This window comes from Notechis scutatus, chromosome 1 (assembly GCF_049901735.1).
Source record: "Notechis scutatus isolate UNSWTSFEM ecotype Mainland chromosome 1, rNotScu1.2, whole genome shotgun sequence".
In the NCBI taxonomy this organism is placed as follows: Eukaryota; Metazoa; Chordata; class Lepidosauria; order Squamata; family Elapidae; genus Notechis; species Notechis scutatus.
Window position 1 is genome coordinate 218,020,000 of NC_142009.1, and position 13,938 is coordinate 218,033,937.

Genomic DNA, 13,938 nt, shown 5'->3' on the forward strand with positions numbered 1-13,938 from the left:
AGAGTCATCAATTAACTGATGGCATACAGCTCTGACTCTCATTTTTTAACTAGACTGGTATTTTTAGTATTTTCTCACTTCTAGACATTGGATTGAATTTGGCTGATAAAGGTTAACCACCTGATATTTCAACCAGACAAGATTGAAATAATGATGATTGGCATGTCCTGTGATTGAAGTGCAGAGAATTGCCTGTAAACAGATAAGTTTAGATCTTTACTGATGGTCTTCACTCAACTCTGATTCCTTGAGTCCTTCTAAATCTATATACTACTCTCATATCTGTAATCTTTACTGGTGAAATGGTACTTCACAGGGCAATCACCCCAAATGGACTGAGTTACAGGACCCATTACTCCTGTGGGAATGAAATTTTGGAAAGTTCATGCCATTTCAAAACATGCAATAAAAGGATAAAACTTTCTCAACCAAGCCACTTCAGATTAATTTACAGGAGGCTAAGATTCATTAATCCCGTGAGTGTACAATTTTGGAAAGTTCTTGCTATTTCAGTGAACACTATAGTGCTGTTTAATGCTGCTACCATGCTGCCACAGTCATATGGTCCTCATTTACAATGTTCCCTTCCTATAAGTCAGTTAGGAAGCCTGGGAAGCTTGCAGGAAGAAAGGGATCACGGACTTGCATTCTCTGATTAGGTAAAGAAATATATGTGAAAGGTTGACGCAACAACTCATCAGTTCTCTAGTTAAGCCTTAAACATGGATATTCATCCCAGTGCTGTGGCTATGAGTGTTTTTTTGCTACAGGTCATCTTGGTGCTTCGTGTTTAGAAGAGCTGGACTTTTTGGAGTCCAGAAGACAACACAATGATATAAAGTAAGAGGGACAATGTCACATATGAAGGAAAAACTAGAACTTTCTTCTCCACCCCCATCTTGCTTGAGTTTATTGTTGTTTTGCAAACTATTTAAAGACATTGACACTATTCTATATCTGAATGTGCTTCCCACTTAAAAATGGCAGAAACTTGTGTTGCATATTATAATAATTATTATTAAACTGGAACCTGGGCTCTGATTGTAAAAAAAGGTGTTCAGAGGTGACATGTGTGGCCCTTAGACCTCAAGTGTCCATTCTTATGATAGTTTTTGCATCAGTACATTTATTACTGTATAATTAGAAGTATATTTATTACTTATTCAAATGCTTTAGCTTGAGTTTCTAATTTAGAAATATTTTGAGATGACTAAGCACCGTATTATATATGCATCTTCTCCACTGATTAAATTAAGTCAATACTTGTTTCCTCACATAATTAAATTAAAGGGAATTTCCCAAGACTACGAAGAGGATCGTTTGAGAAAATTAGAACACCTGGGCAAGGAATACAGCCCAGTCTGACATGTTAACTTCCTCCTTTTTAAAATCTTTTTTAAAAGCTCCAACTTGTTTCTTCAGAGAAAGTTGTATCAGTCCCTCAATCCTTCTTACCCCTTGATTTCATTCAATTTCCAGTCTATTTTGAGAGTCCAAATACAGCCATTTTATCTCTCATTCTATTCCTAAACCGTACATTATTGGCACTCTTATTTTTAATTCCCTTCATAATTATCCTCAATATGTCATTTTCTTTTTTTCTTTTTCTTTTACATTACACGTTGAATTTCTCTGAACTGTTTGCCCCGAGTTTCCTTTCCCAAATATATTCTCTAGCTCCAATCCTCACCACGTACATAAGCAACGTGACAGATTTTTCTCCCTCACAATGGACAACCTTGGCATTTTATGCGACCTGCTCTAGCTATGAAAATCCCCTCATTTCTCAAGCCTCGCCCTCGCTCCCCGCCGAGCTCAGCAAGCGCATCCCTCACGTCTGCCTCGCCCATACCGCTGTGCTTGGAAGGCATCGGCCTGCCAGGCCCCGCCTCCTCGACGCTTCTACATCTAAGCTGCCGCTACCCAATCAGTTCTCCCCCTGCCTTTCTCGTGCGCCTCTCGCCGGGGGTTGCTGTGGTGACGGACTAAAGCCGAGGCTCTCCGCCAGTTCACGAAGAGGTGGGTTGATTTATGCACCGCGCAACGCAAGGTGCTGCAGCGGCTAAAGTCGGAGCCTAAGCCGGAGCCGTGCACAACAAAGGTACCCAGCCAAACGCTCCAGGTAACAAACGCGAGGCTCGCAGGAAAGTAGATCAACCGAAGCCGTTTTAAAGAGGGAATCAAGGCGAGAAAGGGGCGGAGGCTGATATGTCAGAATAGAAGGGCTAGTTTGTGGCTTGAATTTCTAGCTTCCTGGCATGGCTCACGGGTAAAAGTAATCTCCCCTTACACACCGCGACTGTTGTCTGCACCGAAACGTGGAGCTTCCTCTTCTCCATTGTGTGCATTGCACGCAATCGATAAAGCGCATTCTGGCAATTACGGATTGGGGGTCCCCTCCCCTTATCCCCGTGTCGCGTGTTTCGCGTGTGCGTGTGGACTGCTAGAGGGCATAAAGTTGGGTCCGAGTTTCACCTGAAAAAGGGAGAAGGAGGAAGCTGATCTGGTATAGGCATAGCGCTGCAAGGAGAAAGAACGGGGAGAAACTTGTCCCTTGAGCTTGGATTTTGTGGAATATTTTGCTTAACATGCGGGGATATGGTTGTTGTTGTTTTTTTAAAATTATACATAGTGTAAAAACTCGTTCAAAAACCCTTCGCTATGGGGGGGATTAGGGTTTTTGGCGTTCTGGCTTTCCGTAGTGGTGTAGTAGGGGACTGCTGTATTCTGGAAAGAGATTCACACGACCATTTAAAATAAAAGACTATCTGACAACCGAAGCTCACACCTTCCAATTGTCATCTGTAAATTTCCCGATGCATTTTCAACTTCGGTTATTTTAGCTGGATGATTCTGTTTCACGATGCTACCTAACATTTTTATGAATGATCTGAGCAAGAGCTGTAACATCACCTTGCATAGATCGGACCGGGCTCAGTTTAGGAGTGACTTTACTATTCCTTCTAAAAATGTGTCTTTCTCCTGTACAAATAAAAACACCCTCTCTCTTTGAATCTTTTTTTTAGTAACTATCACAAAGCACCATATATGTGAGTACATTCCCCCCCCCCCAAATTCTCATTCCAATGTAGTGGGTGTTTTAAGATGTAAAAGAGAAGGATTTCTGCAAGTTGAAAAAGATGCTTTGCTAGGAAAGCTGGGAAGAAGGGATTTTCAGCCAAACCTGCTTCATATTGACCTAAGCCTGCAAGGCTATAGCAGAGGCTTTGCTACAAAAGCAAATGGCTGCATAGAGTGAATTGGAGAGAGCTGCAAAAGGTTAGTGGGCAGGCAGTACCTTCCCTCTTTTGGATGCTTTTCAGCTCTTTTCCTGTTGAAATAGCAAATAGAGAGCATTTCATAATGATGATAATAATAATTTGATCATTATAGTTCTCTTTCCTCCTGTTTACTCGTAACCTGCCAAGCAACTAGCTCAGACTGCATCGCTTTCATACTGTACTGTCACATTGCAGAGGCAAGGCAGGGGTTCCAAAATGGATTAACTCCTTTTCTATATCTGATGCTCAACAGACTGTTTCTGTAGTCTAGAGACTCACTATGTCTTTTCCACAGCTATTGTCTTCTTCCTAGTCATACTTTCTGGTACCACTCTTAGGCTGATGAATGTATAGATTATAGACTGTAGATCAAAACCGAGAGCTGAAATGACTACATATGGACAATAGATAGGCTTTTCCTTTGACACAATTTACAAGCCTGTGTTTGCTCTCTTCATCTGTTCACATTAGAATCAACAATATATCCTTCTTTTAATTTTGCTCAATGCCTTATAAACATTGAAAGAAAAGATATAGTGCTTCACAATCAGTCACTAAAACTGTTGTAGTTCAGCAATACAATATAGACTCTGAATACTAAATATGAGTAAAGCAGAGAGTGCCGGGGGTGCAGTTTGCATTTATGAATGGTATTTTCCATGTGGGATAGCTGATTGTGTACTTTAATGGCTGGAGTTTATACAGGCAAGAAAACAAGCTGAATGAATTCATCTTTGATTCAGGATGTCTTACTTTTCAAAATCCATACCCAACATGATGTCTGCCAGGAGCTGTACCCAATATGGTGTCTGCCAGGACTCATTGTTTAAGTGAGGTCTTGTCTCTATCCCTCACTGTGACTGTAGTGCTCCTCGACAAAATATCCACCACATTGTGTCTGAATGTTCATCAAGAGCTTACACCGGCCCAATGTCTGATTTTTTCAACATAGACCACCCTGTCCTTGAATGGCTGAGGGGACTGGATATTAACATTTGAACCACTATAAGTCCATGTATTTTGCCATATGCTAAATAAAAATAAATAAACTTTTCAAAATGGTGGCTCCATTCCCAATATCTGCCAGAAGTCTTTTTGTGATTGTGGCAGAATATGGATGTAATAAATAAATTACATTTCATTAGATTTATAATCCACCCTTATTTTTGAACAATTTCTTTTCTACTTGTGGATTTAATGAGAGGTATGGATTGACAAGGTCACCCATATGAGGACTAGAATCTAGAAATAGAACTGTTTCATTAAATTATGGAAAGATGCCAAATATAAATAAAATTCCAAAGTGACTTCATAATGACTAACCAAAGTCTGAAGTACAGCTTAATATAATAGTATAGTAAAAACATATTTTTTAATTTAATATTTTTCCTTTAGGGCTTGGGATTTTTGGAATGATAGAAGAAATTGTGAGTGTTGTGTTTCCATAAGAATAAAGTCTGAATGAAAACACCTCTTTCAAGTACCATATCATAATTGGTCTTGTGAGGTTTACTTACTCTTATCCTTGCTATCTAAACTGTTGCATATAACATATAGGATGGGCTTTAATGTGGTACCCTTGTATGGTTGGATTAAAAGGGGGTTGATTTGACATACTAAAATAATGTACAAGATTTATACTGATGATAATATTCTTCATCATTTTTCTCTATTAATATTTCTAGGCATGAAATTAGATGCAGGTTCTAGGACCAGGTTGTGAATTAGACATGTAATTCAATGGCACCATAAGTCTGTAGGAAACTTATTTCAGCATTTTAATTATATTTTTGGCTACCACAGTACTCAATGTCATTCCTGGGAGAGGACCATAATTCAGCAACAGAGCACATATAGAATAGCTTTTCCTAATCAAGTGTTCTCCAGATGTTCTGGATATAGACTTTGCCACTACCTATGGGGAAATTAAATCTAAAACAATCTCAAAGTCTGTTACAAAATATCCTAAATTATGATTCTTGGTATTTAAATGAGTTAAAAACAAATACATTTGGCAGGTGTACAAACAACTAGATATTTCAGGCAACCTGCCTTACATCTTCTTAAGTTGGGGAGCTGTGACTCTCAGATGTTGTTGAATTATAACTCTAAGCATCTTCATCATTGAGTGATTTGAAGGAATGGAGTTCCAGCAAATTCCTCACAACTGATTAAAATATTGTCCCATCACCAAGTAAATATAAATGCTTGTCAAATTAGTTTCTACAGGTGGAAAATAGGGGTTAATTTTTTAGATATTTTTACCCTGCTTTTATTACTTTGTAAGGAACGTAAGGTACCAGTGAACATATATAATGCACCTTCCTCCTCCTATTTTCCCCACAATAATAACTCTGTGAGGTAGATTGGGTTGAGAGAGACTGGCTGGCTAAAGTCACTCAGGCCACTTTCTTTTTTTCTTTTTAATATATTTTTATTGAGTTTCTTTTATTACATCATAAAACATCAGGGTATCAACAGCATTCTTGGCATCTATACAAGTTCTTGGTTTAAATATCCTAACACATTATATTACATTTGTCTAATATTAAATAATAGCTTTAACTATGATTACTATTCTTATATCTTTGTATAATTTACAAAATTATGTTTTACTTTCTTATGGATTATTCCAATTAGGTTTCTTATCTCACTTCTTAGTTCTGTTTGTTAACCATTTATACCAATTGTTCCAAATTAAAAAGAATTCAGAGTCATCTTTTTCTTTCAGTTTCAATGTTAACATGTTCATCTCAGCACTTTCCATTACTTTATGCATTATTAATTCTTCGTTAGGGGTATTTGGAGTTTTCCATACCTGCGCAAAGGCTATTCTGGCGGCTGTTGTAATGTGTAGCAATAAATATTTTACTTCTTTCGATAATCTATCTTTGATGATTCCTGAGAGGAAGATTTCCGGTCTGAGCTCAATTACCCAGTAATTTCTTGTAACCAGTTTTTGATTTGGATCCAGTATATCCTGGATATACACGTGATAAAATGTGCCGTCAACTTTTTTACATTTCCAACATTTGGGACTTAAGTTGGGATAAATTTTTGCCAATCTCGTTGGGAGCTAAATACCATCTCTAAAACATTTTGTACATATTTTCTTTGTATGCGGTGGATACCATTAACTTATAATTTACGTTCCATATTTTCTCCCATTCCTCTAATTCTATAGTGTGTCCACAATTCTGTGCCCATGCAATCATTGTGCCTTTGACTGTTTCTTCTTCCATTTTGAAGTCTAATAAGTATTTGTATATTTTAATTATAAATTTTATAATTTATAAATTATAAATTTTTCTTCCGGTCCCATTAAGATCTAATTGATTCTGCCCTTTGTCAAAAGCAAAATCTTTTAAGTCTTTTTAATATTTATTTTGGATTTGCAAATATGGCACTCAGGTCACTTTCATGTTAAAGATAGAATTAGAACTCACAGTTTCCTGGTTTCTATGCCACCACAACTATTACCTGAGCCTGGCTCTGGGTCATAACTGGCTCATTACAATTGGACTTTATTAACCTGAGCAGCAAAATGTCTTGGACAACCCTGGTTAACGGAATCAGGTTATATGAATGCTTTGTATGGAATATGGCTAGTTGGAATACATGATATTTTTTAAAAAGTGCTGACAATATGGCTTAATATAAGGAAACTTCTATTTTTATTGAGACATGAGAGATGATAGTCAAGAAGGCATAAGTAATGATATGTAAGATGAGCATGAATATAATTGAAGTCCATGAAGAGAGAGACACCTGGGTCCAAGTTACTTTCCAAAAAGATTTTTTTTATGTTTTGTGTGTTGTGTGTATATGTTTTTTTGGGGGGGAGAATTAGTAAAAACTTGTAGAAATATAGAATGAGAATAATGGTAACTAAGTCAGAAAGAAATAGATGAAATAATAATAATGATATTGAATAAGAGTAAAGAGAAGTAAAGAGAAATTGAATAAGAGGTTTTGGTATGTTATATGGAAATGGTTTAAAACAGAATCATAATTTATCTGACTTGTTAAATTTACAATGAAAAAAAGGTTTAAACATGTAATGAATAATGATAATTTGTGTGTTTTAAAAATTAATAAAACTTGTTTAAAAAAAAAAAAGAAAAGAAGCATCTTTGTGGCTACTGTTTTTCTCCATGTCTAATTTGAAAACCTTCACAAAGAACATTTGGGCCATGCTCACTGAAATTGCAAATATATCCCAGAAGAACACAATGGCTAACATCTTCCTATTGTCACAAGAACAATGTGGATTGTCTATGAACTTACTAGGAACTTCAGGGAATCTCTTCCTTTACATAAATTTATGTATTCTGCAGAATAGAAAGGTAGATTTGCAGGTGTTCATGCTGCAAATCTAAAGCCATCCATCCTTCTGATATCTCTGTGTTTGCTGCATTGTTGTGACACCTCTCTCCCTCTAGACAGTAGATGAGGAGAATATTAGCATGGGAAATTTTCAGCTCTAATCTGATTTTTATGTACATAAATTGTGACCCGTTCTTCAGGTTCATCTGAGATTCTCTTATGGATGCATCCATACACATTGTATGCAATATTATATATCATATCCTGTATTGCATAAGAAGCTGAAGTTTCAATTTAAATATAAGCTGATGTAAACACACATTTGTATGCTGTCTAAATTGTCTTGTTCTAATTATACACCGTCTGGTGTAGAGCTTTTAAGGGTCAGTAGGTTTACTACAATGGTTTGCTGGCAAGGACATCTCACAAATGGAAATAAGAATAGTATATGTTTGATGTGGAAGCAGTTACTCAAGAAAGATGGTTCCTATTGCTCAGTGTGTTACAGAGGAGTTAGACAACCAGCTGTTCAGGGGTGTTTTAATTTGGATTCCTGCAAAGAGCAGCAGCTTGGACTCATTGGTCTTGACTGCCCTTTCCAATTTCATGGTACCATGATTCTATTCTATGTACTAAGATCATATGCTGAGTAAGCATATATGGTGCATTTAAGAAAACTATACTCCAAAGCAGAATTATTTTTAAAAAAATGTTATAAGGCTGCCAGATTGGAGTTGTAAATATTTGGTCAACCAATAGATGACACAAAGAGCTACATGTATAATTGCTACTAAAATCAACTGTTACTCAAATATCTATGGAAATTCTCAGGCTCCACACCCATTTGCACTACTCAGGTGACCCTGATAACACAGATAAATCCCCAGGTGGCCTTAAAAATGCAAATGACCTGCTGTCTGCCAGGAATATAAATCCTTCCATTCCCCACCATCCAGTCAGAGCTGAAGAATCTTCTTGGATGAGAAGTGAAATGTCTTCAAAGAAAAACAAGAAAGTCGAGTTGCCTCTTCAAAAAGCACTCAAATTACTCAAATATGACTTTTTGACCAAAAATTGATTATAAAAAATTAAGCCTAATTAATCAGCTTAACAATTAAAATGCAGCAAATGAATTCCTTTAATTGAAGGATATAATCTAATTTGTAGGAAATATTACAAGGTAAAGATATATGTCTGAAGCTCAAGTCATGGTAATTTTGTGGTCACATCCATATAGTTCTCATGGGAAGAGTACAGAAATGGTTTGATAGTTTTGCAGTTATTAGAGATTCAGGATTAAAAAAAAAATTTGCTCCAGGTCACGAAAGCTACAAGTGCAAATTTGTCTGCATTTCCTTTCCTACATCCACTTAATGACAATCAAATCTTCCTGTTGAGTACACCTATCTTAATCACATTGACACTATGTTATTAGATGTCCTTTTAAATGTTGTAGGCATATATCTAAAAATATGCCAGCAGACATTTATTCTAAGAGTAGGCAATTCAGTGTCTTTCCAGATGTTTTTCTCTTGGATGTATGCTGACTGGAATTGATGGGAATTGGTCCAAAGTTTCTGAAGAAGATGAATTTGTTTATCTATAATGTATACATTAAAGGATCCTGCCTTTAATTAGAAAGGTATTTTTCATTTTTCGGTGGACTGCCTCAATCTAGACAGCCTCCAGATTTGTGGGTTTTAACTTCCAGTGTTTTTAGAAAAGGCCATGTAGGCTGGATTTTGGAATTTGAAATGCACAATTTGCATCTTATCCAGTTCGGGGAATCAAATCAAATCAAATCAAATATTTACAGTATTATGGCCAGAGACCAACATAACTAGGCGGAATTGAATCTTGTTTCACAGCTTCTCTTACAATTTATTCAGGAGAATTTACTTTTCCTATATCTTGGTATCCTTTCAAAGCAGTGGAAATTAAATTGTGGCCATGTGCTTTAATAAGTTCTTTTGATTCTTGGTAATTTCATGAACATTTCATGAAATAGCAAAGGGCTTTGCTATTTCAAATTCTCTGTCTACCAAAGCTGTTTATTTATTTCAGGGGTAGGTGGGTGTCCTACTGCTTTTCTGACAGGTACGAAAGACTGGTGCCACGTGTTCAGTTCCAATTAAATAGGATTCTAGTTAACTGATGATTAGCATCATTTTGCAGCTAAATAAGAGTTAACGGAATTCAAGAGGGGTTGGACTTAATTCGCTTGTGGCAACTGAAAGATTCTAGGCTGATTTCTCTTTTGACTGTACCCTCCCCCTCTCAACAGCCTCTGCCACTTCTTCTCCTACATTTGCTATCCAAATACTAACTTCATCAAACTCTAGTTCACTGGATTGTGTACTTCGGATTATATACTTTGAACTGGAAGATGCAGGTACTATGGGCAGTGCAACGAAGTATATGCATTTTTAAAAATTTCTCACAACTCCGAGTCAATAAATCTTTTATTCATTCTTGTGGGAAATTATCCAAAAGATCAAGTAATAGTTGCATTGATGATATATACATGAAATCACAACTGCCAACAGGTCGACATGAATGGAAGAGCAATATGTCAGAAAGATTTTTAAAAATAGAAAAATAATACTATGTGGTATTGTGATTAAGATGTTACTCTGGCACCAGGAATATCTAGACTGAAGTCCACAGTAGCTCACTGAGGATTATTGTTGTGGGAAAAACTTGTTGAAGTAGCATTTGGAGCTTCTCAAGAAAAATATAATATAATGTTGTCTTTTTAGAAAATTTTTAGAAGAAGTTGTCTTTTTATAATAATTTTATAACTCTATGGAATTTTAAGATAAGATCCAGTATGTCATAGTTTTTAAGTACATAAAAGCAGTGTATATCAAAACTTTATAGCACCTATAAATAAAAGGAACTATTTTATAAAAAGGATTAACTGATAAGGATATTATTAGGATTCTACTGTGTTTCTCATATAATAAGGCTGGGTCTTATTTTTTTTTTTTTTTTTGAGCCCCGAAAAAATGGCTAGGACATCTTTTTGGGGGTGAATTAATTTGTTTCTCCCCCCCGTGCACCCTTGCCTGGGGTGCCCCGCCGGCAGCTATGCCTCGCCACCAGCCACTCCTAACGGCCAATCATGGTGGAACTCAGAGGGCTCCCTTACCCCCACCAAGCGCTGAAGACCGGGTCAGTGGGCGGGCGGGCATGTCTGCCGGCAGCGTTTCAGCTGCTTCTCAGGCCTCCGTAGCTTTCACGGTTCCCACCGGTGCTGGTGCCTTGCTTGCCAGCGCCGTCTCCAACAACAGCGTCTGAGTTGCTCCCACTTTTCCCCTGTCCCCGTAACAACAGGAAAAAAAAACATTTTGAGGTACCTGGGAGTGCCGTGTGCTGCATTTTGGTTTAATACCGAGTGGCTGGGTGGGTGTGAAAGGAGCCGAGTGAGCGTCTCTGCTGCTGCTACCCTTGGTGCTCCAGCCTTTGGCTCTGCAAGTTTGCAAAAGTCCCGATGCGCAGCCCGTTCCTGCATTCCAAGCACCCAGGCCGAGCTGCAGCTGTCCCTCTCTCGCCAGCGCCAGTGCCAATAGCAGTGGCAGCAGCAGCAGCTCCCCCACCCGAGAAGCGGCTGAAACGCTTCCACAGTTCCCGCCGCTGCTGCCGCTGTTGTTGGAGACAGCGCTGGCAAGAGAGGGACAGCTGCAGCTCGACCTGGGCACTTGGAATGCAGGAATGGGCTGCGCACCAGGACTTTTGCAAACTTGCAGAGCCCGAGGCTGGAGCACCAAGGGTAGCAGCAGCAGAGATGCTCGCTCGGTTCTTCTCACACCACCCAGCCACTCGGGATTAAACCAAAACGCAGTGCGCGGCACTCCCAGGTACCTCAAAATGTTTTTTTTCCCCTGTTACGGGGATGGGGGGAAAGCGGGAGTGACTCAGACGCTGTTGTTGGAGACGGTGCTGGTGAGAGAGGTGCAAGCACCGGTGGGAACCGTGGAAGTTACGGAGGCCTGAGAAGTGGCTGAAATGCTGCCGGACATTCACACTGATGCCCCTGCCTGCTGACCTGGGTCTGCAGCAAAGGCGCTTGGTGTGGGTAAGGGAGCCCTCTGTGCTCCACCATGATTGGCTGTTAGGAGCGGCTGATGGTGAGGCGTAGCTGCCCACGGGGCACTCCTAATGGCAAGTTCCCCCCCGTCTTCCCCCCCCCCAATTTCGCATGTTTTCAACTAGGCCTAAATTTGGGGGAGGGGCTTAATTTCATTTTATGCCTAGAAAACATGCTGGGTCTTCCTATTGGGGGGCCTGTATTGTTGGAGAAACACGGTATTATTTTTGTATTCAAATCTCATTCATCTCAGTGGAACAACTTCCTAATAAATGTATCTGAATGCACTTTAAAATATAATTTTACTATTATATGCAGGAGAAATAAATGTTAAATGAAAAAATGCACATTAATTCTCTGAGGAAAATCTTTTTTCCCCCTTCCATTCAATTATGCCTGATTCTCTGAGACTGCCTGGACAAGTCCCTCAGTTTTCTTGGCAAGGTTTTTCAGAAGTGGCTTGCCATTGCTTCTTTCCAAGGGCTGGAAGAAAGTGAATGGCCCAGGTTTACTTAATTGGCTTCATGCCCAAGGCAAGGTTAAAACTCATGGTTTTTCAGTTTCTAGCCTGATGCCTTATATCAAACTGTCTCTCAAAATGATTGTGTAAATGAAAAACTACTCCAATGCTAATTAATACATGCATATGGAGATGTAGGGAAAAATTCAATGCTGATCACAATGAAATAATCACACACCCACTTAATAAAAATTAAAATGGGTTAGGGTTAGGGTTATAGGGTTATTAACTATGAATTGAATGCTGCTAGGAGTCACTGTGTGTGAATTGGGCAGCTATGTAAATTTGATTAATCAATAAATAAACATTTTCTAACATAACAGAAGCAAATGCAATCAGACCATTTAAAAAACAGGTCTGACCATTTTTATATTTTAATTCCCAAGTAGTAAATTTAATATCTGCTAACACAGGCATCTGAAACAAGTTACAGTAACAATCCTGACATGAGGACAATATAATGCAAACAATTTGCATCAGTTGAATGATTATGTCATAATAAATATGTCATCCCTTCTCCCTCTTTCTCCCCATCCCACCCCATGTACATTCAAATTAATTAAGCTTTGACTTGAATATGGCTGTGATATGCAGGCCTGTTTATACAGTATATACCACCACTTCATTTTTCTCGACTCCTTCTGCCACAGGGGCCAGCTTAACTGAACATCCTTCTATACTTTGTTCAGTATAATGCCCTAATCCTAATTGGGATTTCTGGCTTGTTAGGAATCCCCATGGCCCTGTCCCTTAAGGAAGCCCTTCCTCCTTCTCCCCTCAAGGTTATCACCTGCAAATGTTGCCAGATTACGATAAACATTGCAACAAACAAGCAGCGGAATGTGTAGTGTCAAGCCTCCAATAGGCCTAATACATATTTTAGTAAATCTAAAATACCTCATTTATTTTAAAAAGAAGGCAAAACACTCAGATCTTGTTCCCTTTTGTAGTCAATACCAGATGTATCCTTTGCAGTATTTGCACAAAAAGTAGATTGACAAGAATCTGTAGGCTTTTGCTACAAAAGGTTTGCCTGCTCCTGCTCCTAAACTAAACCTAGAAGTTATTTTGGTTCTATGCTAGTCAACCGGCCAACGCCATAATTTAGTCCTATATCTGAAGATACTGACTTGGAAAAAAAAGAGTAATTTCAAACCTTTCTGAAAATTCTTCCTTGGGATCTTTTTGAGAATGTTTTGCTGGTTGAATGGATACTGAAGAATTTAGTTTTCCCCTTAATGACAGCTTTGGCACCACGTTTGAGCAATATAAATGAAGCATATATATTTCATCTTTTAGAACTGCGTAGCTTTATGGAACAAACTAGCTACCATTTGAGAGCTTTTGTCAGAGTAGAACAAGAGCAGCTCGCTATCATATGTTACCTTCATTTAATATGTGAGGCAGATGCTTTGTGATTGGGCTGATATTGAGTGGATTATTTTCTTTGCAGTTCAAGTTGCAGATGATTGAAAAAAGGTGTCCCTTGTTACAAAACTGTCAAGCAGTTTGTTCTTGCCTGGCCTTGCCTGGCCTGAATTTTTTTCTCCTCTCTGACACTGCAATCCTAGGAAATCTTCAAAAGTTTCATTTTGGCAATCAAATTAATTCTGTGCTGTTTTTTTCTGGTATAAATGTATACACATATTATTGGAGAGTGGGGAAGATAGAGAGAGAATAATGCTTCTTTCTGCAGAAAAAAGGCTAGGCATTTTATTTTA

The 13,938-nt window shown here is 38.3% G+C and overlaps 1 protein-coding gene across 1 annotated transcript in view; it reads left to right on the forward strand.

Annotated features, from left to right (window-relative positions):
* The first annotated feature begins 1,974 nt into the window (after positions 1–1,974).
* The window catches only part of LOC113410657 (uncharacterized), an 88,242-nt gene continuing 76,278 nt past the window's right edge, over positions 1,975–13,938 (forward strand). The window contains exon 1 of the mRNA XM_026665315.2: positions 1,975–2,122. The gene's annotated coding sequence lies outside the window, so the exon portion shown is untranslated. The remainder of the gene's footprint in view (positions 2,123–13,938) is intronic.